The sequence below is a fragment of the Palaemon carinicauda genome, chromosome 6 (genome assembly GCF_036898095.1).
Source record: "Palaemon carinicauda isolate YSFRI2023 chromosome 6, ASM3689809v2, whole genome shotgun sequence".
Lineage (NCBI taxonomy): Eukaryota > Metazoa > Arthropoda > Malacostraca > Decapoda > Palaemonidae > Palaemon > Palaemon carinicauda.
This window is the reverse complement of record NC_090730.1, coordinates 130,923,183-130,950,682: the sequence shown is the minus strand read 5'-3', so window position 1 is coordinate 130,950,682 and position 27,500 is coordinate 130,923,183.

The window sequence follows — 27,500 nt, the reverse complement described above, 5'->3', positions numbered from 1 at the left end:
TTTAAAACATCACCCCGTCAACTGCAGAGGGTCAAATCTTCCCGCTCGTCCGATGTGGTCACCCACAAAGATTCATTATGTTTCAAACTCACTGTGTCGGTTTGGCCAAGTCCAAGCGAGTCTATTAATAGTAAACCTTTCCCTAACTACAGTCCTCCAAGGCTATCCTCCACCAGTGCTAGAGCACGGCCTCTTGCATTGGCAGCCCGTAATGTTCTAAACCAACCTCCCTCTGAGATTGCTGTACGAATCCGCAAACGGGGATCTACAAAATTCCTTTAAGCTGTACCAACCGTGTGTCACACGATCGTACATAATTCATTTGTATATTTATGCTTGTGTCTTCACTCTTCCCTCGCACTAAAAAGAAACAGAATAAACATGTCTGCGTTTTTCCTCTGTAACATTGTCTGTTTTTCGAACATGAAATTTCCTGTTGCCTTGATGTTTTGTATATAAAGGAGAGTGTTCTATAATAAATTACTCAGTTGCTTTCAACCTGCCTTTGAGTTACAACTTTCTCTCGGACCGTCTCATTGGTGACCCAGCAAGTCGACTCGCTCCCACCGCCTTCCACTCCCACCCTCATCGCCCCTCCATCGTTGATACTATGACGGACTCTACGGAAGTTGGCGCTGCAGCTGCCCCATTGAAACTTTCATCGTTCGCCAGCGGAGAGGCGTTTGCTTGGTTTCAGCACTCAGAAGTCCAGTTTCGCATCAAGGGCGCGTCTCGCTCAACCACCAAAGCAGATTATATTCTCGCGGCGATACCCGAGAACACCTTCCCGGAAATATCCGACTAGCTTTGTGAACAAGGAGACACCCCAATAGCGTACGACGCCCTCAAAACATACCTTCTACAGCAGTACTCGCCGTCCCCAGCCGCCCATATAGCAAAGCTTTTTCAGCTCTCGCAACAACCGTTGGGGGACCAAACGGCTTCACTCGCCCTCAGGGAAATGACCAGTATCACTCGCCTGCAACCTGCCGCAGACGGCTCTCCTCGTGAGGTGAACCTACTTCGTGCCCTTTGGATACACCGTTTACCTGGACCTATAAACGCTGCCATACCCGATGTCAATAGTTTACCCATAAAGGACTTGATGACCAAAGCCGACGCCCTTATGGACAGCCACTTCAAGACCTCCATCAACGCCTCCACCCCTGACGAAGAAGATGCCTATTCAACATCAACTGAAGCTCACATGAATGCCGAAGGACATACGCACCTACCCCATGACGTGCCGAAGCGGCGACAAAGCCACCCACCACCCACCAATCCCTCGCGCCACAACAAACAACTTCTACAGCCACTTACTACCTCCCATCCGCCGCAGTTTTGCTAATACCACTTCAGATTCGGGGCAACCGCGAAGAAATGTGCCAAGGATTGTCAGTGGCCAAAAAACGTGTAAGTAGGCCATCGCTCGTGGCGGTGGCCTACTGTGTTTCTAATCTTTTCTTTTTACATGATGCAGGAACGGGCGTGCGATTTTTGGTAGACACGGATGCTTGTCGTTCTCTCTTGCCAAGGGAACTCTTCAAGACACGACGCAGTCTGTCTACATCTGCCGGCGTCCACTTGGTAACTGCCAACGGATCTGCGATACCCACCTACGGTTACGAGAACCTCACATTATCTTTCGGAAACGGTAAATTCAATTGGAAGTTTCTCGTCGCTGACGTCACATTGCCAATCCTTGGTGCGGATTTCCTCTCTCATTTCCACCTTCTGGTTGATGTCGCCCACCGACGATTGGTCAACGCAGACTCGTACTTGTCGACACCTCTTCAACCCACATCAGCGTACCCAAGGATTCCTACGCCCACCTTCTCAGGTCGTACCCGGAAGTTTTCCGTCCAGAACTTCACCAAACGCCCACGGTTCCTGCCAAGCACAGTATTTATCACCATATCAAAATGACGGGACCCCCAGTCTTCGCAAAATTCAGACATCTGGCACCGGAACGACTGGCAGCCGCCAAACAGATGTTCGCCGAAATGGAGGAAATGGGCCTTTGCCAAAAGGCCTCCAGCCCATGGTCATCACCCTTACACATCATTCTGAAGAAAGACGACTCCACCCGTCCATGCAGGGATTACAGGCGCCTGAACATGCAAACAGAACCGGATCACTAGCCCCTCCCAAACATTGCCGACGTGACCCCCTACCTGCACAATGTGAAGGTTTTCTCTACGCTCGACCTCCTGAAGGGGTATTATCAGGTGCCTATGAACCCAGAAGACATCCCCAAGACCGCCATCACCACTCCGTTTGGTACATAGACCTTCAATTGCTCCTGGTTTGGCCTTCATAATGCTGGGGCCACGTTTCAACGTCTCATGGATGGCATCTTAGGGGACCTCCCTTTCTGTGTATGTTATGTGGACGACATACTTGTGTTCTCCTCCTCAAAAGAGGAACACCTTCGTCACGTGCGCATCGTGCTCGACTGCCTGCAACAAAACGGCCTTGTAGTCCGGTACGACAAGTGTACCTTCGGCGCCAACGAAGTGTCGTTCTTAGGGTACCTCATCACTCCTGAAGGAGTCCATCCCCTCACTGAGAAGGTAGCAGCTGTTCAGAACTTTCCCGCGCCCTCGACCGTCAAAGCTCTGCAGGATTCTTGGGCATGATCAACTATTATCACCGTTTTCTGCCAGGCATTGCAACCACTCTTGCTCCCCTCTACGTCTCCCTCAAGGGCAAGTCAAAGGACCTGAAGTGGGGTCCCCTTCAAGAAGTAGCCTTCTGTAATGCAAAGAAGGCCCTATCAACTGCTGCGGCTCTCACTTTTCCTATCCCACATGCCCCTCTCCTTCTCTCCACCGATGCCAGCGACGTCGCTATTGGTGCAGTACTCGAGCAGGTGGTCAACGGCTTGCCCCGCCCATTGGCCTTCTTCAGCAGAAAACTGTCCAAGGCAGAATCGGATTATTCTACCTTCGATCGAGAATTGCTGGCGGTGCACTTGGCTGTCCGTCACTTTCACCATTTCTTAGAAGGTAAGCCCTTCGTCATTTGCACAGACCACATGCCTCTGGTGCACGCCTTTACTCGACAGTCTGATGCCTGGTCCGCCCGGCAACGCCGACATCTCTCCGCCGTGGCTGAATATAATTGCACCATTCAATATGTCCCTGGGAAAATTAATCCCATTGCCGATGCGCGTTCGCTGCCGTTCAACTGGGAATGGATTACAACCCCCTGACTGAAGCCCAACGACAGGATCCAGAGTGTCAAGCATGTAGGACATCCTGCACGTCCCTCCATTGGGAAGACTTCCCCCTCGAAGACTCCAACACCACCCTCCTCTGTGACCTCAGTACTGGTAGACCGCGACCTTGGATTCCTGCTCCCATGCGCCGACAGGTGTTTGATTTTATTCACGGCCTTTCTCATCACTCATGCCCATTACTGCACAGCTGCTGAAGGCAAAGTTCATTTGGCAAGGCATTTCTAAGGATGCTAAGGATTGGGTCCGCGCCTGTACTTCTTGCCAAACTTCCAAAGTACACTGACACACGGATTCAGGAGTGGGCACCTTTCCTCAACCTCAGCCTCGTTTCGCACATATTCACGTTGACGTTGTAGGCCCCCTACCCACATCACAAGGACATCGTTACCTGTTTACCGTCATCAACCGCTCCACCCATTGGCCTGAAGCCATTCCCATGGAAACTGCAATGTCCGCCGCATGAACATTTGCCTTACTCTCTGGATGGATTGCAAGATTTGGTATCCCTGAGCATATTACTTCTGACAGGGCAACCACTTTCACCTCTCAATTGTGGACATCATAAGCAAATCTCCTGGGCATCACCCTACATCAGACAACGGCCTACAACCCCGCTGCCAATGGAATGGTTGAACGTTTTCATCGCACCCTCAAAGCAGCTTTGATGTCCCGCTGCAAGGATTGCAACTGGTTTACTCAGCTTCCCTGGGTCCTCCTGGGACTAAGGACCACTCCTAAAGACGCCCTCGACGTCTCGGCAGCTGAAATGGTGTGTGGCGACCCGTTGGTCGTCCCTGCCGAATTTTTTCTTCTACAACCTCCTCCGATGATCTCCAGCACATACGTCATGTCGTGGGAAAATTTACTCCATGCCACCAGACTTACAAGCCCCCAGCGAAGCATCACATACCAACAGACTTTCACTCTGCAACGCAGGTCTTTCTGCGCAACGACACTAGCAAGCCACCGCTAACGCCCCCTTACACAGGCCCTTTCCTTGTGATCCGACGCAGCCCAAAAGCATTCCTACTAAACATTCGTGGCAAAGAAGACTGGGTCTCCATTGATCGTCTAAAACCTGCTTATCTTCTGCTAGATGACCCGCCTACAGTTCACCTCTCTAGATCGGGGTGCCCTATTTAACATGTATAGTATGTCATTTTTAGGGGGGGAGCCATGTACCAACCGTGTGTCACACGATTGTACATAATTCATTTTGTATATATTATGCTTGTATCTTCGATCTTCCCTCGCACTAAAAAGAACCAGAATAAACATGTCTGTGTTTTTCCTCTGTAACATTGTCTGTTTTTCGAACATGAAATTTCCTGTTGCCTTGAGGTTTTGTATATAAAGGAGAGAGTTCTATAATAAATTACTCAGTTGCTTTCAACCTGCCTTTGAGTCACAACCTTCTCCTGGCCCGTCACAAAGCCCTCAGTTCAACCGATGAAGAGCGGAGTATCCGTCTAAAATAGAGACACATAATGCACCAGAAGAAGGCCTTACAAGAGTTAAAAGACCTATTAGAAGTGTAATACAGTAACCGAAGGAGGTAGCCCTGGGTGTCAACTAATAGAATAAAAACCCCATGCCCTCCGTCACAACTATCATTCGAAGACCGGAGGTGATGTTGAAGAGAAACATCATGACACCCTTGTAAAATCCAGTGCCAGCATGACAGTGATTCTTGTGTTGTATAGTTACAAATCAACAAACAAGTGATAGGTACGCAAGTATCTAACAAGAAAAACTGAAAACTATAATAAATTGCATTTTCAAATACATAAAAAGAGATTCTATGTAAAAATAAAAACACGAAACTATAAAATAATAAATAAAATCGAATAACAGATATTTTAAACGTCATAAAGCTGGGTAGAGAGGGTTAAATGTGCACTTCATTAGAAGGAAGAGACAAATAAGCAACAAAATACACTAAAAAAACAATGAGACAAATAAAAAAAAATGTACAGGAATAATATGACAAAGGTACAGTAGAAGATAGGATAAAAACAAAACAAATGGACATCAACGTAATACTTGTACTAAACGAGACATATTATAGTAAATAGCAAAGGGGTGTAAGGCATAAAAAAATACTTTTAAATAACAAAGGGAGAATGAAAAGCTGAACTAGATCAAAATGTGTGACATCAGATGACCAGGTAAAAAAATTCAGTCCATGAATCACATAGATAACAAGGGTTTAAAAAGGACAAAGAAACTGAAAAAAGGGGCTTTAGAAACAAGGGAAACATGGGTGAAAAATTAAATAGAATGATAAGTAAACTAATGGTAACGAAAAATAATATGTAAGGCAAGGCGAATAAAATACCTATGTAGCAGTAGGAATGGAAAGAAAAATTAGGTAAAGTAGTGGCTCCTTATGCAAAACGAAAATGGATGTAATTGATATGGAAATTAAAACTAATATATAAAAAACACTTCAATAGAAATTGGGAACCGACAGTTAGATTTTTTAGGAGAAAACGTTGACACTATAAGAAAATGTTTTTTAATGTTGTTAGTGTTTTTAAAATACTTTATTTTAATTGTTCATTATTTCTCGTATTGCTTATTTATTTCCTTATCTCCTTTCCTCACTGGGCTATTTTTTCCTGTTGGAGCCCTTAAGCTTATAGCACCTTGCTTTTTCAACTAGGGCAGTGGTTTAGCTAGTAATAATAATAATAATAATAATAATAATAATAATAATAATAATAATAATAATAATAATAATAATAATAATAAAACTGAATAAGCAGTCAGATATTTAACATCAAGATATTTAATATGCCAAAGGTGACGGTCAAAATCAAAGAAAGTTTTCTGAAACTTAGAGATAAAAAAAAAAAAATTGCACATTCACAGAACCAGGAATGACATATGACGAGGAAAATACATCCGACGCAAAATTTCGAAAGATACTGGAAAAGCCAAAATTATGAATGCTTGAGAAATTACGAAAAAAAACTCAAGGATTTTGACATAATAAACTCTTTAGTTCCTTTGGTCACTGCAACCTCACCATCCTGGTGAGCTAAGGATAGTGGTTTGGGGTAGCCCGTAGGTTTATCTGCTGAGTCACCAGCAGCCGTTGCCTGGCCCTCCTTGGTCATAACTTGGGTGGAGAGGGGGCTTGGGCGCTGATCGCATGTATATATAGTCAGTCTCTAGGGCATTGTCCTGCTTAATAGGGTAATTTCACTGCCTCTTGCCTCTCCCATTCAAGACCGGCCTTTAAACCTTAAACTTTTCATGTATGATTCCTGGTTCCTCCTGATTCCTAATTGCTCACTCCTCAAAATAAGTTTGCGGGCACTTTATCACTTTATAGATAGGTCCCAAGCTTCTAAGCTCATTCTTATTATTGTAATCAAGCTTATTTTACCCGCGCCATACACGAATTAATGATGAAATTCTCAATCTTTACTTTCATCCCATTCTACCTTGAAATCAGATATGATACCACATTGCTATCATCAGTCTTGGCAACCTATTGTGGTCAGTTTGGATTTTTAAATTCTTCTTTCAAAGGCTTTGCCATACTTATGAATGCAACCAGATCCCTGCTACGATTTTCCAACGTACCTATACTTATGTCTACTTTCATTAACTGCCCTAATTTTGGGCATAAAAATAAAAGTTCAGTAGTATCTTCTCTATGTAGGCACAGGCTACACAAATTATCTGCATATCTTCCCCCTGAAATTTTGCTTTTGAATTGAGCATATTTAATCTTGTTTTCATTACAAGGGATACCTTATCCAAATCCATTTCTCTGATATAAGGCTGTGGGTCATTTCCTTCTATAAATCTTAATATTTTCATCACTTTTTTTTAATCTTCTATTTTTTTCCATGATTCTTTTCTTGGTTTCTTTTTTTTTCAGGGTCCTTTTACCCCCAAAATTCTTATTTCTTCAACTTCCATCCCATATTTACTATAGATTTCTTCTATGCTTTTACTCCTGCATTTTCCATAAGGTTTCTTCAAATGATCCTCAATTATATCTCTTACTAGTCTTTTTTTATCCGAGTTAATTGATTTTATGGAGAGCATTAATTTCTTATTTTTTATTCTGCAAGACACCGTCCATATTCCTATTTCTGCAAGAATGCCTCAATATGGATTACTTGCAGGTTGCTCATACATATTCCTTATTATCCTATATTGAAGGTTTTCCGAATCTTTCATATCTTTATCTCTTATTTCACTCCAGGTCTCCACATTAGCAAATATTGCCGGTACTACTAGTTTCATATATTTTCTTTCTTACTCCAATGTCATCTTTCCTACTTTTCTCATATCTCCATATTTTCGTATTTCTTGGGTCATATACGCGACTTCCTGGCTTTTTTTTATTTTACTGAGGCCTTTTTTACTGATACTCCATTTTTTGTTTCCTTTCTCTGTGTACAATTCACCCAAATACTTATATTCTTTAACTAAACTTACTGGCCCATGTTTCACTTTTGTTTTAATCTCTTCTTCTTTCTTATTCTTTCTTTTGTTAATTATTAACACCCCAGATATTTCAGAGTTGGTGTTGATTGTGAACTTCTTTAAGATCTCCAAGCTATGACAATTACTTATGGTACATTCTATTCCTTCTTTCCTTCCTGTGAGAAACATAATATCATCTACACATACCAGTCATTCAATTTCAATATTCCTTATCAAGTTGATATTTTTCTATTAATACTATTCACTTTGTCAGTCACGATACTGCATACCTTGGGTCCATATATAGTCCCTTGTCTCACCTTTCCTTCAATCTCTGTTTCTTGTTGTACCTGCTGGACAGTTGATGGCTGCTCTTCTTTTTTCATTTATTTTCTTAACAATCAATGCCCCCTTCCATAGTATCTGTTTCCCATTTCTTCAATGCAATCCTTCAGGTCTACATTATCGAAACCCTTATATGCATCACAAAACCATACATACATTGATCCTCCCAAATATTCATTATAGTCGATTACTGCATTCAGTGTTAGCAGATGATCGGTCGTCGACCTTACTTCAATGCCTACACACTGGAATCTATCTGTTCTTACATTTTTCCATCCTTATTTTCTCATAATGCTAATTATGCCTTTGATAAATATCCCTCTTATTTTTTACTTCCATTCTATTTCTCTTTTTGTGGATTGAGAGTATCCACATCTCTTCCCACTCTTTGGGGATACATATGTTTTCGTCTATTTCTGCTAAGATCAACGTCAGACTTTCTATTGTTTCTTTTCCCATCATTTTAATCACAACATTGTTAGATCCTTGCCTGTCCATTGTGTACCTGTCTTTCAGGTTTTTTAAAATGGCCTCTACTTCTTCATAGGTTATTTATTCTGACAGTCATTCATCAAACAATTTGCTGATTTCTTCTGACAAGACCTCTTCTTCACTCTGAGGATTATCTAGCTTGAATAAATCTCTGTAGAATTGCTCATATTCTTTCTTTATTTATTCAACTTCCTATATTATTTCTCCATCCTTTTCTCTGATTGCTGTACAGCTGCTGGTATTTTTTCTATCAACTTTATTTTTGAATTCCCAGAAGACTGTTGTTTATTCCTCCTTCTGCTTTGATCTCTTCTATTTCCTTGATTATTCTTAATCTCGTATATCATAAGTCTACGAGACTCTCCTGGACTTTAATTCTTCTCTTGAACTCATTGTTTTCCTTTCTAAGATTAATACGATTCTTCTTTAAGATTCTTTTAAGTTTCATTAATTTCCTCAATTCTTTGGAGTTCGTGCCTTTTCGGATTGTCTCTTTAATACTGCATTTTCTTATCATTTCTTGCACTTTTTCTTGCCATTGTGAAATTTTTAATCTTAAATCACCTTTTTCTTTGGCAATCTTTACTAGTTCTTTCTTATCTTTGTGGACTTTTAAATGGTTCCAGACTATTTTCTATCTTACTTTTCTATCTTTCTTGTTTAAGATCAACCAATTCATTTATACTAAGATAACAGAGTGATCAGAATACACAATCTCTTCTGATATCCTGTAAGAGGTTATCACTTTCTCTTCATCAGTTACCATGCTATTAATACCTTCTTCATCTTCTTTCCAAACTAGTGCATAATCTATCACTGATTTCTTATATTTTTCAATTCTCGTCCAAGTTCCTTTGCATTTCCGATTACTATTGTGATGAGCAGCCGAGAGAAGGGTTGTGACTCAAAGGCAGGAAGCAATCAACTGAGTTTTATTATTAAAGAACACTCTCCTTTATATACAAAACCTCAAGGCAACAGGAAAATACATGTTCGAGAAATGACAATGTTACAGACATGTTTTTTCTGGTTCTTTTTAGTGTGAGGGAAGAGCGCAGATACAAGCAAAATATATACAAAATAATTTATGTACGATCGTGTGAGAAATGACAATGTTACATAGGCGACACGGACATGTTTGTTCTGGTTCTTTTTAGTACGAGGGAAGAGCGCAGATACAAGAATAATATATACAAAATAATTTATGTACGATCGTGTGAAACACGGTTGGTACATGGCTCTCCCACTAAAAATGACATACTGTACATGTTAAATAGGGCGCTCTGATCTAGAGAGGCAAACTGTAGGCGGGTCATCTGACAGTAGATAAGCAGGTTTTAGACGATCAATGGAGACCCAGTCTTCTTTGCCACGAACGTTTAGTAGGAATGCTTTCGGACTGCGTCGGATCACAAGGAAAGGACCCGTGTAAGGGGGCGTTAGCAGTGGCTTGCTAGTGTCGTTGCACAGGAAGACCTGCGTTGCAGAGAGCAAGTCCGTTGGTATGTGATGCTTCGCTGGGGGCTTGTAAGTCTGGCAGCATGGAGTAAATTTTCCCACGACGTGACGTATGAGAGATCGTCGGAGGAGGTTGTAGAAGGAAAAAATTTGGCAGGGACGACCAACGGGTCGCCATACACCATTTCAGCTGCCGAGACGTCGAGGGCGTCTTTAGGAGTGGTCTTTAGTCCCAGGAGGGCCCAGGGAAGTTGAGTAAACCAGTTGCAATCCTTGCAGCGGGACATCAAAGCTGCTTTGAGGGTGCGATGAAAACGTTCAACCATTCCATTGGCAGCGGGGTTGTAGGCCGTTGTCTGATATAGGGTGATGCCCAGGATATTCGCTAATAATGTCCACAATTGGGAGGTGAAAGTGGTACCCCTGTCAGAAGTAATATGTTCAGGTATACCAAATCTTGCAATCCATCCTGAGAGTAAGGCAGATGTTCATGCGGCGGACGTTGCAGTTTCCATGGGAATGGTTTCAGGCCAATGAGTGGAGCGGTCGATGACGGTAAACAGGTAACGATGTCCTTGTGATGTGGGTAGGGGGCCTACAACGTCGACGTGAATGTGTGCGAAACGAGGCTGAGGTTGAGGAAAGGTGTCGACTCCTGAATCCGTGTGTCGATGTACTTTGGAAGTTTGACAAGAAGTACAGGCGCGGACCCAATCCTTAGCATCCTTAGAAATGCCGTGCCAAATGAACTTTGCCTTCAGCAGCTGTGCAGTAGAACGGCACGAGGGATGTGAAAGGCCGTGAATGAAATCAAACACCTGTCGGCGCATGGGAGCACGAATCCAAGGTCGCGGTCTACCAGTACTGACATCACAGAGGAGGGTGGTGTTGGAGTCTTCGAGGGGAAAGTCTTCCCAACGGAGGGACGTGCAGGATGTCCTACATGCTTGATACTCTGGATCCTGTTGTTGAGCTTCAGCCGGGGCGTTGTAATCCAATCCCAGTTGAAGGGCAGCCAACGTGTTTCTTGACAGGGCATCGGCAACGGGATTCATTTTCCCAGGGACGTATTGAAGGGTGCAATTGTATTCAGCCACGGCGGAGAGATGTCGGCGTTGACGGGCGAACCAGGCGTCAGACTGTCGAGTGAAGGCGTGCACCAGAGGCATGTGGTCTGTGCGAATGACGAAGGGCGTACCTTCCAAGAAATGACGAAAGTGACGGACAGCCAAGTGCACCGCCAGCAATTCTCGATCGAAGGTAGAATAACCCGATTCTGCCTTGGACAGTTTTCTGCTGAAGAAGGCCAATGGGCGGGGCGAGCCGTTGACCACCTGCTCGAGTACTGCACCAATATGCATTGCAGAAGGCTACATCTTGAAGGGGACCCCACTTCAGGTCCTTTGGCTTGCCCTTGAGGGAGGCGTAGGCGTAGAGGGGAGCAAGAGTGGCTGCAATGGCCGGCAGAAAACGGTGATAATAGTTGATCATGCCCAAGAATTCCTGCAGAGCTTTGACAGTCGAGGGCACTGGGAAGTCCTGAACGGCTGCTACCTTCTCAGGGAGGGGGTGGACTCCTTCAGGAGTGATGCGGTGCCCTAAGAACGACACTTCGTTGGCGCCAAAGGTACACTTGTCGTACCGGACTACAAGGCCCTTTTGTTACAGGCGGTCGAGCACGATGCGCAGGTGACGGAGGTGTTCATCTTTTGAGGAGGAGAACACAAGTATGTCGTCCACATAACAAACAAAGAAAGGGAGGTCCCCTAAGATGCCATCCATGAGACGTTGAAACGTGGCCCCAGCATTACGAAGGCCAAAACAGGAGTAATTGAAGGTGTATGTACCAAACGGAGTGGTGATGGCGGTCTTGGGGATGTCTTCTGGGTTCATAGGCACATGATAATACCCATTCAGGAGGTCGAGCGTAGAGAAAACCTTTGCTTTGTGCAGGTAGGAGTTCACGTCGGCAATGTTTGGGAGGGGGTAGTGATCCGGTTCTGTTTGCATGTTCAGGTGCCTGTAATCCCCGCACGGACAGAGGGAGCCGTCTTTCTTCAGAATGATGTGTAAGGGTGACGACCATAGGGTGGAGGCCTTTTGGCAAAGGCCCATTTCCTCCATTTCGGCGAACGTCTGTTTGGCGGCTGCCAATCGTTCCGGTGCCAGACGTCTGAATTTTGCGAGGACTGGGGGTCCTGTCGTCTTGATATGGTGATAAATACCGTGCTTGGCAGGAACCGTGGGCATTTGGCGAAGTTCTGGACGGAAAAATTCCGGGTACGATGTGAGGAGGTGGGCGTAGGCATCCGTGGGTGCGCTGATGTAGAGAGAGAGGTTAGAGGGGGCGGGTTGAAGAGGTGTCGACAAGTACGAGTCTGCGTTGACCAATCGTCGGTGGGCGACATAGACCAGAAGGTGGAAATGAGAGAGGAAATCCGCGCCTAGGATTGGCATTGTGACGTCAGCAACGAGAAACTTCAAATTGAATTTACCGTTTCCGAACGATAATGTGAGGTTCTCATAACCGTAGGTGGGTATCGCAGATCCGTTGGCAGCTACCAAGCGGACGTCGGCAGATGTAGACAGACTACGTCGTGCCTTGAAGAGATTCCTTGGCAAAAGAGAACGACAAGAACCCGTGTCTACCAAAAATCGCACGCCCGTTCCTGCATCCTGTAAAAAGAAAAGATTAGAAACACGGGAGGCCACCGCCACGAGCGATGGCCTACTTACACGTTTTTTGGCCACTGACAATCCTTGGCACATTTCTTTGCGGTTGCCCCGAATCTGAAGTGGTAGTAGCAAAACTGCGGCGGATGGGAGGTAGTAAGTGGCTGTAGAAATAGTTCGTTGGGGCGCGAGCGATTGGTGGGTGGTGGGCGGCTTTGTCGCTGCTTCGGCATGTCACGGAGTAGGCGTGTATGTCCTACGGCATTCATGTCAGCTTCGGTTGACGTTGAATAGGCATCCTCTTCGTCAGGGGTGGAGGCGTTGATGGAGGTCTTGAAGTGGCTGTCCATAAGGGTATCAGATGTTAACGTAATTTTTCAGTTTTTAGTCAACCTTGTGATTTTGCTAACAATTGACATTAAGGCCTTTAGTATATAAGTATTTATCTTTAAGGAAATTTGTATCTTATATATTACAAGTTATAGTTTGGTGATTTTGCGCCTCCTCCCTGGTCGTTAAAGTTTTCGAATTACCCTTTTAACACTCTTTTATTTTTTTTTGTTTACGTTTTGGGAACGTGACTGGAGACCTTGGTGAGGGAGGTTATAAAAGACAGTGCTTGTGTTTGGAAGGGCAGTTCGGGCTTTCTACCGAGGCTATACCCATTTGACCTGCAGCTGCCGCATTTGGAAAATTTTAACCACGCCTTTGGAAGTATTACAAGTGCTGTCTTTCGCAGGTACGCTTCTGGCCACCTGCGGTGTTGCGTCCTGCTTGTATAGCAGGTGATTTGTGCCACCTGCGGCCTTATCTTGCGGCCACTTCAGTGGAAGATTTTTTCCTGAGGCGTTGGGAGCATCCGCTTCACAGGACTTATAGAATTTTACTGCAGCTGTGGGGGCCTTGATGCCCGTCAGGAGGCTAGTAGGGAGAAAGATCCCAGGTAAGCTTTCTTATTTTGTACGGTCGTGCAGGACCTCTCGACTCCTCCTTCCTGGTTCTTCTGCGTTCCCCTGTTGGAGTTTTGAAATCACGGCCTACTGTAAGGAAAGACCTGTGTTATTCTGGGATCACGGACTCCTCTTCTGAGTGTGAGGAGATAATTTTTGTTGTTGTTTTTGTTGTTATTCAATATAATTTTTATGTAGATACATATACTATAATGAACTGTTGGAACAGTCTTAATTTGTTGCCACTTTTGGTTGCTTTTGCTATTATTCTAAATTCGTGTAATGTTAACAGCCCCGTGGTTTTTATATTATTGTTTATATATTAAGATTAGATTATAAATATAGGTAGGAGATTAAGTGTTTTCTCCCTGTTACTCTTCGCTTTCCTTCACCACCTCTTTAGTTATAGGTATTGTTTATGATATTCATTTTGATCTAGCCAGTTATGTTATGTATGTTTGACGTGTTTGTATTCATGTGTATCTCTCTTTTATATCTGTTTAGGGTTTAGTTTTCAGTGGTTAGGAATCACAAGGGAGTATTTAAGGACTAGTGATTGTCCTTGGCAGTCACAAGGTTGACTTTAATTATGTTTTTTGTTTGTTAATAAATATTGTTGAGTTTTCCTGAGTGTTTTCGTCTCCATTGACCATCTTTTGCTAGATACTATGTAACAACACTGAGTGTGCATCCTTTAGTGCAGACAAACCTGCCCCACGGCCCAACAAGGGTTGTAATAAGGGCGTTAGCTTTGGTCATCAAGTCCTTTATGGGTAAACTATTGACATCGGGTATGGCAGCGCGTATAGGTCCGGGTAAACGGCGTATCCAAAGGGCACGAAGTAGGTTCACCTCACGAGGAGAGCCGTCTGCGGCAGGTTGAAGGCGAGCGATACTGGTCATTTCCCTGAGGGCAAGCGAAGCCCTTTGGTCCCCCAACGGTTGTTGCGAGAGCTGAAAAAGCTTTGCTATACGGGTGGCTGGCGACGGCGAGTACTGCTGCAGAAGGTATGTTTTGAGGGCGTCATACGCTATTGGGGTGTCTCCTTGTTCACAAAGCCAGTCGGATATTTCTGGGAAGGTGTCCTCGGGTATCGCCGCGAGAACATAATCTGCTTTGGTGGTTGAGCAAGTTACGTCCCTGATGTGAAACTGGACTTCTGCGCGCTGAAACCAAGCAAACGCCTCTCCGCTGGCAAGCGATGAAAGTTTGAATGGAGCGGCCGTAGCGCCAACTGCCGTTGAGTCCGTCATAGTACCAACGATGGAGGGGCGAGGGGGTGGGGGTGGAAGGCGGTGGAAGCGAGTCGACTTCCGGGGACACCAATGTGACGAGCCGAGAGAAGGGTTGTGACTCAAAGGCAGGAAGCAATCAACTGAGTTGTATTATTAAAGAACACTCTCCTTTATATACAAAACCTCAAGGCAACAGGAAAATACATGTTCGAGAAATGACAATGTTACAGACATGTTTGTTCTGGTTCTTTTTAGTGTGAGGGAAGAGCGCAGATACAAGCAAAATATATACAAAATAATTTATGTACGATCGTGTGACACACGGTTGGTACACTATTTACAAATATCATGTTGGATTCCTTTGTCATATCTATCAACATTTTGCCCGATTTTGAAATCTCACTACTATTGTTTTTTATAATACTTCCTACTTTACTGTTGGAGTCTCCTATTACGACTACCTTTCCTTCCCTGTTATTTTCTATCATTAATTCCTCTTTTATTGACGTACATATTTTCTATCATTAATTCCTCTTTAATGGACTTGTTCATATTTTCTATCATTAATTCCTCTTTTATTGACTTGTACATATTTTCTATCATTAATTCCTCTTTAATGGACTTGTACATATTTTCTATCATTAATTCCTCTTTAATGGACTTGTACATATTTTCTAAATAGCTTGCTTTTGTTTTATTTTCTTGAGGAGCATAAATTATAACTTTAGTTTTCCCATTATCAATTTTTACCCACAATTTTACCCACAGACTCGTGACCCTGGTTTTCACTTTTTATTTCCATCGTTATATTTTCCAATTCGCTCTTTACTGCAATCATCACTCCTCCACCATTTGATTTTCTGTTATTATTAAAGACTTTAACCAGCTATATTCAAATTATCTTCCTCCTTTAGATGGGTTTCTATGATGAAAATAACAGTTGGTTTTACCTTTTCTATTATTTCCTCCAGCGAGCACACTTTTGATTTTTTACCCTTTATGTTAATGTAGTACATCTTAAAAGCTTTATAAAATTTTGCCCTCTTTTTTCCTCTCCTCTTCTTATTTCCTCTTTCCTCTTCCCTTTTTACTCGGAAACACATAATCTTACTTGACCCCCCTGTGGTATCACATAGCCCATTCCTAGGGCTGTGTTGGGGTATCCCACTGCACTTTCTGACTACGTCAGGATGTGTTGACTTGGGTTGTACGATTTTTCATTCCTTATTTCTTTAATTAATCTTCCCATTTCCTCCATTCTTAAACTTAAAAAATGCATCTGGTATTCCATACTTTTTTTACTTAAACCGTTGTATACCTGATTTTTTACCTTTTCCTCCTTATTAAATCTATACTGCTCCTTGTTTCCTCTATATCCTGATCTGGTTTCTTTACTTCTTATATTGTGTGAATGAGTAGGTTTGCCCAATTTACAAGCAACATTCACATAATCTGTACATATTTTCTGTCCATATTTTAAATAGTTTCCTTTATTGCCCAATTTACAATCCTTTCCTGGCCTACACTTGCCTTCTTTGTAATATTTGCACTGAACTTGTTTCCTCAACCCGTTTCACTTAGGATTATATTCATCTCCCTGGCCGGACTGCGTGTGTGGAGGAAGTCACATGATCGACCTTTTTAACAGACTTCATTTCTAAAGAAAAAGCATATTTTAGGAGTTCTCTGTCCCTACTTCTGAGGGAATATCATTCAGTCCTTTCTCTCTTTCTTCTTTAATTGTTTCACCATTGCTTTGTTCATTATTTATTATTGTAATCTCCCCCACTGTTGTCTCTGTTCTTTCTAAACTAGTTAACTTTTCACCTACCAAATCCTCTGCTTGGCCTTCAGTTACCAATTCTTTGTTAAGGACCCTCATTTCCTCGATTTGGGACCAATGGTTCCCTATCGTCCATTTTTGTTCTGCAATTTCACATAGGCGCAATTCTAGACTTTCTTTATAGTTCAGGCAATCTTTAAACCTTTCTATTTCCTCGTTGCATGAGCTGATTTTGTAGCAGTCTTCTTCCAACAGTTTAGACATCAAATTTATGTGGCGTACCACTTCTGATAATGACATTCCATTTGCCCCCTTCTTGTTTCTGTCCTTTTCACCACAACAATTTTCCATCAGGAATTGTTTTGTTTCTACTGAGCAGCCAGCACAAAACCAAAAAATCCCCATCAATCTTTTCGGTCATTTGGTCGTTTTTAGAAGCATTTTTTATTGACTTTTTGTTGTGGTTGCTAAATTAATGCACTGAAGGCAGTACCACCCCTTACATCTATCGCATTCTGCACTTTCGTCCTCCGGGCCTAATTCGAATGTACAGCTGGCTCATTGTCACGATCCACTATCCTCTCTTTGTGTGGACGTGAATAGAGTTTCCTGCTCCACACTTTCAAGTTATAACTTTTCTTCTAGACTGTTCCTACTATCTCCTATATCTATTAGTCTACTTCTCATGCGTCTTGGCTATTACTCCCTAGGGCCTAGGCTAATCCAGGGTTAAAAGAATACAGGGTTAGCCCGCTTCTGACCAAAATAAGAACAATCTCACGCATATCACAGAGTGGTTGCATTGGTTAGGGTTCAGACTAAGAATTTAAGAAATGTCACTTGTCTGTATTTGACTCTTACTCGGGAGAACAACAAGAGCTCAAGCTCTCTTAACCACGCGGTCTTCATCCACCTGGTTAATCTCTGGATAAATCTTCGTTAATCCTCTGGGTCCCGAGGAGTCATGGCTACTTGTTCTGTGTTTGGCAGCAGATCAAGTCAAAGGAGAAAGGAAGACCAAAATATAAAATTTCATCGATTTCCTAGAGATCAGGTGCTGCTACAGAAATGGCTTCAGTTTTGCAATCGCATAGTATTTAATGTTAAACATGCTAGGGTCTGTAGCATCCACTTTAAACCTACATACTACAAAAAATTTTAAATGTTTTTTTTTTTTTTTATCTATTTTCATTAAAAAGTATAAGTTTTAAACAGAATTCTCTTATCTCCTTAACCAAAAAATAAATAAAGAAAAAACTGGAATAGGCAATAAAAGAAAAACAAATACGAGGTTCTATCATTTTTACCTTGTGAGAGACACTTGGCACGGATTAACAATGCAGGAGGGCATTCTAATCTTCAAATAACAAAGTACCTGAAGGTTAAGGGAAAAGTTAATCGTCCGCGGTCACGAAAAAAAGAAGTGTGCTATGGGGAAACACCTACTATAGTGACCCTAAAACTTGTTTTCCTCGTTTTCTTCTACAGTCAGTTACCATTGACCTCACGAATGCGCCCAGTAACTCAGAGTCTCAGAGACGGTCTAACCTGGTATTATTTCACACCTGGGCTAATCATAGACACGTCCGTCTTATCTATGCTGGTTTCTCTCATCTTACCCAAAACTTTGATTATTCTACCCCTGTGGCCACGGGGGCATAAAAACAATTAGAATAGCGCCAACGTTATCCCTGCGTGTCTTAAGAGGCGACTAAAAGGGACGGGACGAGGGGGCTGGGAACCCCCTCTCCTGTATAAAAATCCTGTGAGACATCATCAAAGAGATGGAGCTGGGGGGAGAGTGACTGCTCCCCGCACTCTAGTTTTGGGGTGTTTGAATGTAAAAGAGAGTAAAAGATGTGAGATTGGAAGTATGTTTAGAAGTAGAAGGATGGATGTATTGGCCTTGTGTGAGACAAAGATGAAAGGAAAGGGTGAAGTGATGTTTGGTGAAATGTCTGGTAGTGTGTCTGGGATTGAAAGGGGAAGAGCGAGAGAGGGTGTGGCTTTATTGCTGAGTGAATGGATGACAGGTAAAGTAGTGGAATGGAAGGAGATATCATCTAGGTTAATGTGAGTAAGGGTTGGGTTGGGTAGGGAATGTTGGGAGTTTGTCAGTGCGTATGGGCCAGGTAGTGAGAAAAGTGAAGAAGAGGGGAATGAGTTCTGGAATGAATTAACTAGGTGTATAGAAGGACTGGGTAGAAGGAATTATGTAGTTGTCATTGTTGACTTAAATGCTAGAGTGGGCACTGGAGAGGTAGAAGGTGTCATTGGGAAGTATGGCGTACCAGGTGAAAATGAGAGTGGTGAGAGACTGGTAGATATGTGTGTTGACAAGAGGTGGTAATAAGTGCTAGCTTTTTTAAAAAGAAAGATAAAAATAAGTATACATGGGTAAGAGTGGCAAATGGAAGAGTAGTAGAAAGGGCATTGATGGATTATGTGTTGATAACTAAAAGAATGTTTGGAAGATTAAAAGACGTGCACGTGTTTAGGGGTATGGCTAACGGTATGTCTGATCATTTTTTTGGTGGAAGGAAAATTAGTTGTAGCAAAAGAAGTGGGGGAATAGAGTAGGTGGATGTAAAAGGGAGCTAGTGAGGGTTGAAGAGCTAATAAAACAGGGGGTAAAAAGTAAATATCAGGAAAGATTGAAAATGGCATATGACGAGGTGAGAGTAAGAGAAACTGGTAATTTAGAGGAGGAGTGGAAGTTAGCAAAAGAAAATTTTGTTGGGATTGCAAGTGATGTATGTGGCAAGAAGGTTGTTGGAGGCAGCATGAGGAAGGGCAGTGAATGGTGGAATGAAGAAGTGAAGGTAAAAGTGGAAGAGAAAAAGAGGGCTTTTGAAGAATGGCTGCAGAGTAATAGTATAGAGAAGTATGAAAAATATAGAGAGAAAAATGTGGAAGTAAAGCGCAAGGTACGTGAGGCAAAGAGGGCAGCTTACCTGAGGTGGGGTCAGGGACTGGGTCAGTCATATGAAGAGAATAAGAAGAAGTTTTGGAAAGAAGTGAAGAGAGTAAGGAAGGCTGGCGCAAGAATTGAAGAGACAGTGAAAGATGGAAATGGAAGGTTGTTAAAAGGAGAGGAGGCAAGGAAAAGGTGGGCGGAATATTTTGAAAGTTTGCTGAATGTTGAGGATAATAGGGAGGCAGATATAATTACTGTTCCAGGTGTTGAGGTGCCAGTGATGGGAGATGAGAATGAGAGAGAGATTACAATAGAGGAAGTGAGGAGAGCACTAGATGAAACGAGAGTAGGAAAAGCATCTGGTATGGATGGTGTGAAAACTGAGATGTTGAAGGAAGGGGGTGTAACTGTACTTGAATGGTTGGTGAGATTGTTTAATATGTGTTTTGTGTTGTCAATGGTACCAGTAGATTAGGTTTGTGCATGTATTGTACCACTACATAAGGGTAAGGGAGATGTGCATGAATGTTGTAATTCATGAGGTATTAGTTTGTTGAGTGTAGTTGGAAAAGTGTATAGTAGAAAAATGATTAATAGGATTAAGGATAAAACAGAGAAGGCAATCTTGGAAGTACAGGGTGGTTTTAGAAGAGGTAGGGGTTGTATGAATCAGATTTTTACAGTTAAGCAGATATGCGAGAAATATTTAGCAAAAGGTAAGGAGGTGTATGTTGCGTTTATGGATCTGGAGAAAGCATATGATTGGGTTGATAGGGAAGCAATGTGGAATGTGATGAGGTTATATGGAGTTGGTGGAAGGTTCTTGCAAGCAGTGAAAAGTTTCTACAAAGGTAGTAAAGCATGTGTTAGAATAGGAAATGAAGTGAGCGATTGGTTTCCGGTAAGAGTGGGGCTGAGACAGGGATGTGTGATGTCGCCGTGGTTGTTTAACTTGTATGTTGATGGAGTGGTGAGAGAGGTGAATGCTCGAGTGCTTGGACGAGGTTTAAAACTGGTAGGCGAGAATGATCATGAATGGGAGGTAAATCAGTTGTTGTTTGCGGATGATACTGTACTGATAACAGACACAGAAGCTTGACTGACTAGTGACAGAATTTGGAAGGGTGTGTGAGAGAAGGAAGTTGAGAGTTAATGTGGGTAAGAGTAAGGTTATGAGATGTACGAGAAGTGAAGGTGGTGCAAGGTTGAATGTCATGTTGAATGGAGAGTTACTTGAGGAGGTGGATCAGTTTAAGTACTTGGGGTCTGTTGTTGCAGCAAATGGTGGAGTGGAATCAGATGTACGTCAGAGAGTGAATAAAGGTTGCAAAGTGTTGGGGGCAGTTAAAGGAGTAGTAAAAAATAGAGGGTTGGGCATGAATGTAAAGAGAGTTCTATATGAGAAAGTGATATTACATTGAGTATGTGTTGTTTGAGATGTTGAGTCTTGAAATAAAGTTCATCATTGTAACTTTAAAATGGTTTATTCTCTAAAAACAACAGTGTTAAACATCTCCATCACAGGAGTGTAGCTGGTTTGGTCGTATGACTAATTCAGGTGAAGTATAGATATGAACTGCCTAAATTATCGATATCACAGATATCGTATGTTTAGTTGTCTCAGCATTTAAACACAATATGTAAACTTTACATTCGTCTCTCGGATGACACCTGCATCCGGTGACGACACAATCTTTCACACGGTATGCATTTGTGTTGATGCTTCAGAAAAATGTTACATTGCCAAGGGATGCAAAATACATCCTGTTTATGATTTTATCTGACTACAGCAAATCTCACGCTAGCATCTTCATCCACAATGACATATTACGTCATGTGTTTTAAACATGTAATAACTAACTATTTCATTTATTACATTAGCTCGGCCAGCTATCTCAATTTTTCTAAAAATTTAACAACACGCCAAAATATGTTTACTAGGTGTGACTGGATATATGTATTATTCTTTGTTCAACTTTAGCCATAAGCAAATGAGGACGAATGTCCAAATAGGCACATCAAAAAAAATAATAACAATAATGCATATGAAAAGATATTACCAAAGCAAAGAAAAAAATGCATGATAAATACAGATCACATATATGGTACATTGCTAGCAAATGATTATATGGTACCCCCAAAAAAATACTGATATACATATGATTCGGTAACTTGTTAAAGAATAATGGTTACCTTTGTCAGAAACATAGATTAACACAATACGGTAACTATTAAAAATATTTGTTACCTTGGTAAAGATTCAATTTCAGTGCACAAACATGAATTCCTGGTACGTACACGTACTACGGTTTCGTACATATATATATATATATATATATATATATATATATATATATATATATATATATATATATATATATATATATATATATATATATATATATATATATATATATATATATATATATATATATATATATATATATATATATATATATATATATATATATATATATATATAGGGCTGATATATTTTATTAGATTCCCATAGATTCTATTATTTTTATTTTTTTTTCTCTTTTCTTTTAACATTCCGGCTTATATATTTTATTAGATGCGGAGAGAAAAAAATGATTTATATTTTTTTCTAAAATGTTTTTTAAATGTATTTTTAACAATGCAAATGCTCAATAATTTCTTCAATTACATATTACTAGCGTACTAACTGCTTTTCGTACACACACTATTTTCCAGAGCATTTTACTCCTTTAGCGAATGAGGTGGCCACTTCAAACGGCTTTAAACTGAATTAAATAAGGAGTTTTGTCTGGACATGGCAAAACGTTCTGTTTTAGCTTCCAACTGTTCCGTAACCTACGCCAAACAAGGATGTTCACGGCGATAAATATCATCACCGTCACACTTAATCCTGCTAGTAGTATGGGGTGAAGAAATTCCTTATAAGTCTGTGACAGGTGGTCCATCTCGGTCAGTTTCATCAACTGCTTGGCTACCTGTTTGTTGTATGGGAGAGGTAGTGCTGGAATTGTAGACGTCCACGTGAAGTTCGCGAAGTAGGCTCATTCTCTGATAATAGTCCTTAACCCGGTCACCATGGAATTAGGGGAAGTCCTGATACAACCATCTGCTGCAACAAAAATGTTTGCAAAGGACGTTGATCCGTCCGGGCATGATACATTGAAGCCGTCCTTGTCGTATCGTATCCACGAGCCATTGTTCAGTCTGCAATTGAACTCATTATTGTCAAAGGGATAAAGCTTATCCAGACAATTTTCACTTGTATGGGAGAGAGCACCGTCTAGCACTATACCTAACTCGCATGAATCCATTAAGTTTTTATGGAATTCAAATGTGTCGGCTGTACATATTTTTCTATCCATTGCATCTGAACAGTGAGTTAATTGATTTAAGTCTTTAATGACTGTATATGTTTCCTTGTCTGGGGAAATCAATACGTGTCCTGTCAAACTGGATATTACTGGATTTGAGTGATTCGTCATGAAAGTCGGAAATGGTGATATCCTGTAAGATTGCCAGGCATCAGAAGAATCAAAGGGAATTGTAATCATAATCTTGTTATTTTCAACACTTACTGTAATTAGGCTGTAATAAAATTCTATCCTACGTTCACCTAACAAAGGAACATAGCCTAGTTTATCCCTTCCATTCTCCAGAACTAACTTTAAGTAATTTATAGGCAACAAATGGGGCGACAGTACACCTTTAGTTGCTAACGTGATATCTTATACATAATCCTTGGATTTCTCAATGAAATGTGAAATTCTGTTATGTATGTGATCTATCTTTGAATCATAATACGTTAACGTTGCCAACAAATCCTGTACTTCCATAATCTTACTGATATTACTTGAATGTTCATTTACTAAATCCATAATTTGATTGATTGAAGCTAACTAATTCCTTAGTTCTGACATAATCAATTCATCTTCATGAGTCAAGAACTCAATTTTCTTATTTTGATTACTAATCTTTAGACGATTGGAAATTCCTAAACCTAAACTTGCAATAGACCCAAAGATGTTTAATGCAGCAAAAATAAATCTCTGCAACTTTTAATGTCGATCCAAGCGAACTCTCTGTAGTCAAATGAAAATGTCTTCTATGCAACTCATCTATTGAGACAGAAAACCTTGAAATGGCAGTTTTTAAGCTAGTGACATCATTCTCTGGAAGAAAAATTGCTTGCATATTCACTTCTACAACTACGTTGCTCGAGGTAATAAAAACGTCTTCTTGTCTTTCAACTATAGTGCCATATTTAGAATCTATACTTTTAGTTTTAGAGCTCATCCCACACGAGAAAAATGTCTGAGCGAACAATATCACTCCCAACAACAAAAAATTCATCTTGGAAACCTGTAACGAGAAAAATATATGTAATTACTCCTGTATTAAGAAGAAAACTTTTTAATCACACAAGTAAAAATTTTTCCCTCACTTCTTTCCCTCTCCCTTTTTTTTTTTTTTTTTTTTTTTAATTTCTTATGTGAGCCAATGGTACTATTCTCTCATCCGTGGGTTGGGATACGTTTTGAACTCTAAACCTATTGGCCGTTAATGTTTCCAAAATGTTAAATGGGCCTTCAAACTTAGGTGTTAGTTTATAATTGAGTCCTTTACGCACATTTATCTGTATATATACGTTATCACCCACGGTATGTTTTAGTTGGCTTCGCTATTGTATCATGATTCCTTTTCATTATGATTTGTGATTCTTCTAAATTCTTTCGAAGGATATCATATCGACTTTTGCTTGCATTTATACATTCTTTTAAAGGATTTGATAGATTAGTTGTAGGCTTTAATACATGGAAAGGCGTTCTAACTGGGGTACCATACAATGCTTCATGCGGTGACATTTTAATTGATATATGATATGAATGATTCAGAGTACTCAGTGCCGCAGGTATTGCAATATCCCAGTTGGGGTCTGATGCCCCTAGTGTTACTCTTAATATATTTAAAACTTTTCTATTTGCCCTTTCCACTAGCCCATTCGACTCTGGGTGATATATCATGCTATTTATTTTCTTTATGCTAAGGAATTCACACAATGAGGTAAGAAAGTGATTTTTAAATTCACCACCCAGTCTGAGATTATCATGTGTGGAATTCCATGTTTACAAATGCAACACTCGTAAAACTTCCTAGCCCATTCAATCGCAGTTTTAGTTTTAAGCGCTATTAGTTCTGTATATCGAGTTAAAGAATCTATAATTACTAAGAGGTGCTTATTTCCTCTGTCTGACTCGTAAAATCCTGTTAACAAATCTAAATGTATTCTTTCAAAGGGTTGATTGGGCACGGGATAAGCCCCTAGGCTGATAGGTGTTTTCGTATGCCCTTTGTTTTCCTGACATGTGCGACAATTAGCTATGTGTCTTTTTATATCTGTAAGCATCGTATGCCAATAAAACAATGATTTGGCTTTCTGTGACATTAATGAAAACCCCGGGTGTCCATGTAATGGATTTGCATGCAACCAATTTAGGACAGTGGAAATAAGTGAGATTGGTACTACTACCTGGTCGTTAGTTACATGTGGTGTATTGCGGGTTTTCCTTGTCACAGTCCTACACAGAATATTATCTTTGATTATATAATTCTGCTGCTTATACTTTATATATCCCTTTTCCTTATGATTGCCTTTCAAAGCATTTATAATTGTTTCTATTTTCTGATCTTTTCTTTGCTCAGTCTGTAATAATTCAGCGCTCCAGCCTAAATCTTCTTGTTCAGATATCGTTTTAACAATAGGCATGGATGTTGATATATCTATTAATTCAGCTAAAGGCTCCATACAAGATGACACGGGGTTGCGTAATAATGCATCTGCAATGATATTTGCTTTCCCAGGTAAATACCCGATTCTTGCTCCAAAATCTTGAATTATCAAATGCCACTGAGTTCGTTTAGGGCTGTGGTTGAAGCCTTTAAAGAACTCGGTTAGTGGTTTATGGTCAGGAAGAACCTTAATGGGATAACCGTAAATTATGAACTTAAAATGCACTAGTGAATTAACAATAGCTAGCCCTTCCTTGTCTATTACTGCATACTTACTTTCGGAAGTTCTCAATTTTCGAGAATAAAAAGCTATCGGGAAAAATTGTTTATCATATTGCTGAAGCAATACCCCTCCTACTCCTAAGTCTGAGGCGTCGGTTGCAATGAAGAATTCCTTACCGAAGTCAGGAAATTTTAAGATAGGAGTTCATCTTTCGCCTGTTGATGATGCTCAGACCATATGAAATCTACGCCCTTCTTCGTAAGATCAGTTAAAGGAGCGGCTATTATTGAATAGTTGCGTATAAAACGCCTGTAATATCCACTACAACCCAGAAATTGCTGTATTCCCTTGACATTAGTAGGAATGGGAAAATTACGTATAGCCGACACCTTATGATGGACTACTTTAAGACCTTGGCTTGACACCATGAAACCAAATATATTAATTCTGTTTTGAAAAATTCACACTTACTAATCTTTACCCTTAAGTTATGTTGTCTTAATCTCTGTAGTACTAATTCTAACTTACGTAGATGTTCTTCTAAGGTGTTGGAAAAGATTACAAGATCATCCATATAGGAATGCAATATATCCCCTAACAAGTCCCCAAACACTATGTTAAACAATCTTGTTAATGTTATAGGAGCACAACGTAAACCAAAAGGCATCCGTAAAAATTCATAATGTCCCCTGGCTGTGCTGAAGGCTGTGTATGGGATACTATCTTCTTCTAATGATATCTGGTGAAAGCCTTTAAGTAAGTCCAAACTGGTAAAATATTTATTCTGACCTAACAAAGACAAAATATCGTCAGTACATGGCACTGCGAATCGATCAGGGATCGTCTCCTCGTTTAGACGACGGAAGTCTACGCAGATACGCCATGTTCGATCTTTTTTCGGTACAACTATTAATGGAAAATTATAAGGGCTGTTTGATTTCCTAATGACTCCTTCTTCTAGCATTTTACCTACTTCATCATTTATTTCATTCTGGAATTTCATAGGGAGTCTGTACGAGGGTACATAGATAATTTTCTGCTTGTCCTTTAACCTTATTTGATGCTCGATCACATCTGTTTTTCCTAAGGATACATCCGTAGTGGAAAAAACATAATGATATTTAGTTAAAAGTCCAAAAATTTTCTGCTGAATTTCTTCGTCTTGAATGTCTTTATTAATTTTATTTTTAATCTATTGCAAAAGGGATTCATCCGCAACTAATTGAGAGTGATTGATTTCAGCAACGGTAAGAATACGATGTTTATAAACTTCTACATCCAAGATATGTTGATTTTTGTGAATTACTAAAGTGTTATTTAAATGATTACAGACTTCAATATTACATTGTTGATGTGAGCCTACTGTATAAATAGCTTGTGTGACAGACAATCCGTCAGTTTTCAAAGTGTCGGAAAGGATTAATATTTCGGATCCCGTAATGTTTTCATTATTTTCACCATTAAATTCGAAGGTACGTTTGGCTCGATAAATTGCGTGCAAGATGATATTACGGGTGAACGAGAATTCTGCTGGGTCGCGTATATTATTTCTTTATTAGTGAGACAAGTTATTGGTTCTTCAACATACGTTACGGTTACATTTGTCGTCTCCTTTTTATCCAAAACTGATTTTAAGGTATTAGAAGACTTATAGAATTTTCCTTTGATATACATGCCGTGCTTGGCAGGGGCTAAGATAATGTTTTGATTTCCCATAGATGGGTATCCTATAATTACAGCTGGATACATATCAATGTTTTGTACAACAACGAGTGCATCGGCAAATGTGCGCTTACCGACCTTGAACTGAACATGAGTTATGCCTATGACATTTAATTCATTATTTCCTATACCCGAGAGTCTCACTCCGGATTTTTCTATCGGAAAGTTCGAAAACAACAAATGATGTGTCCTCAAATCCATGATATTACGTGGACTACCAGAGT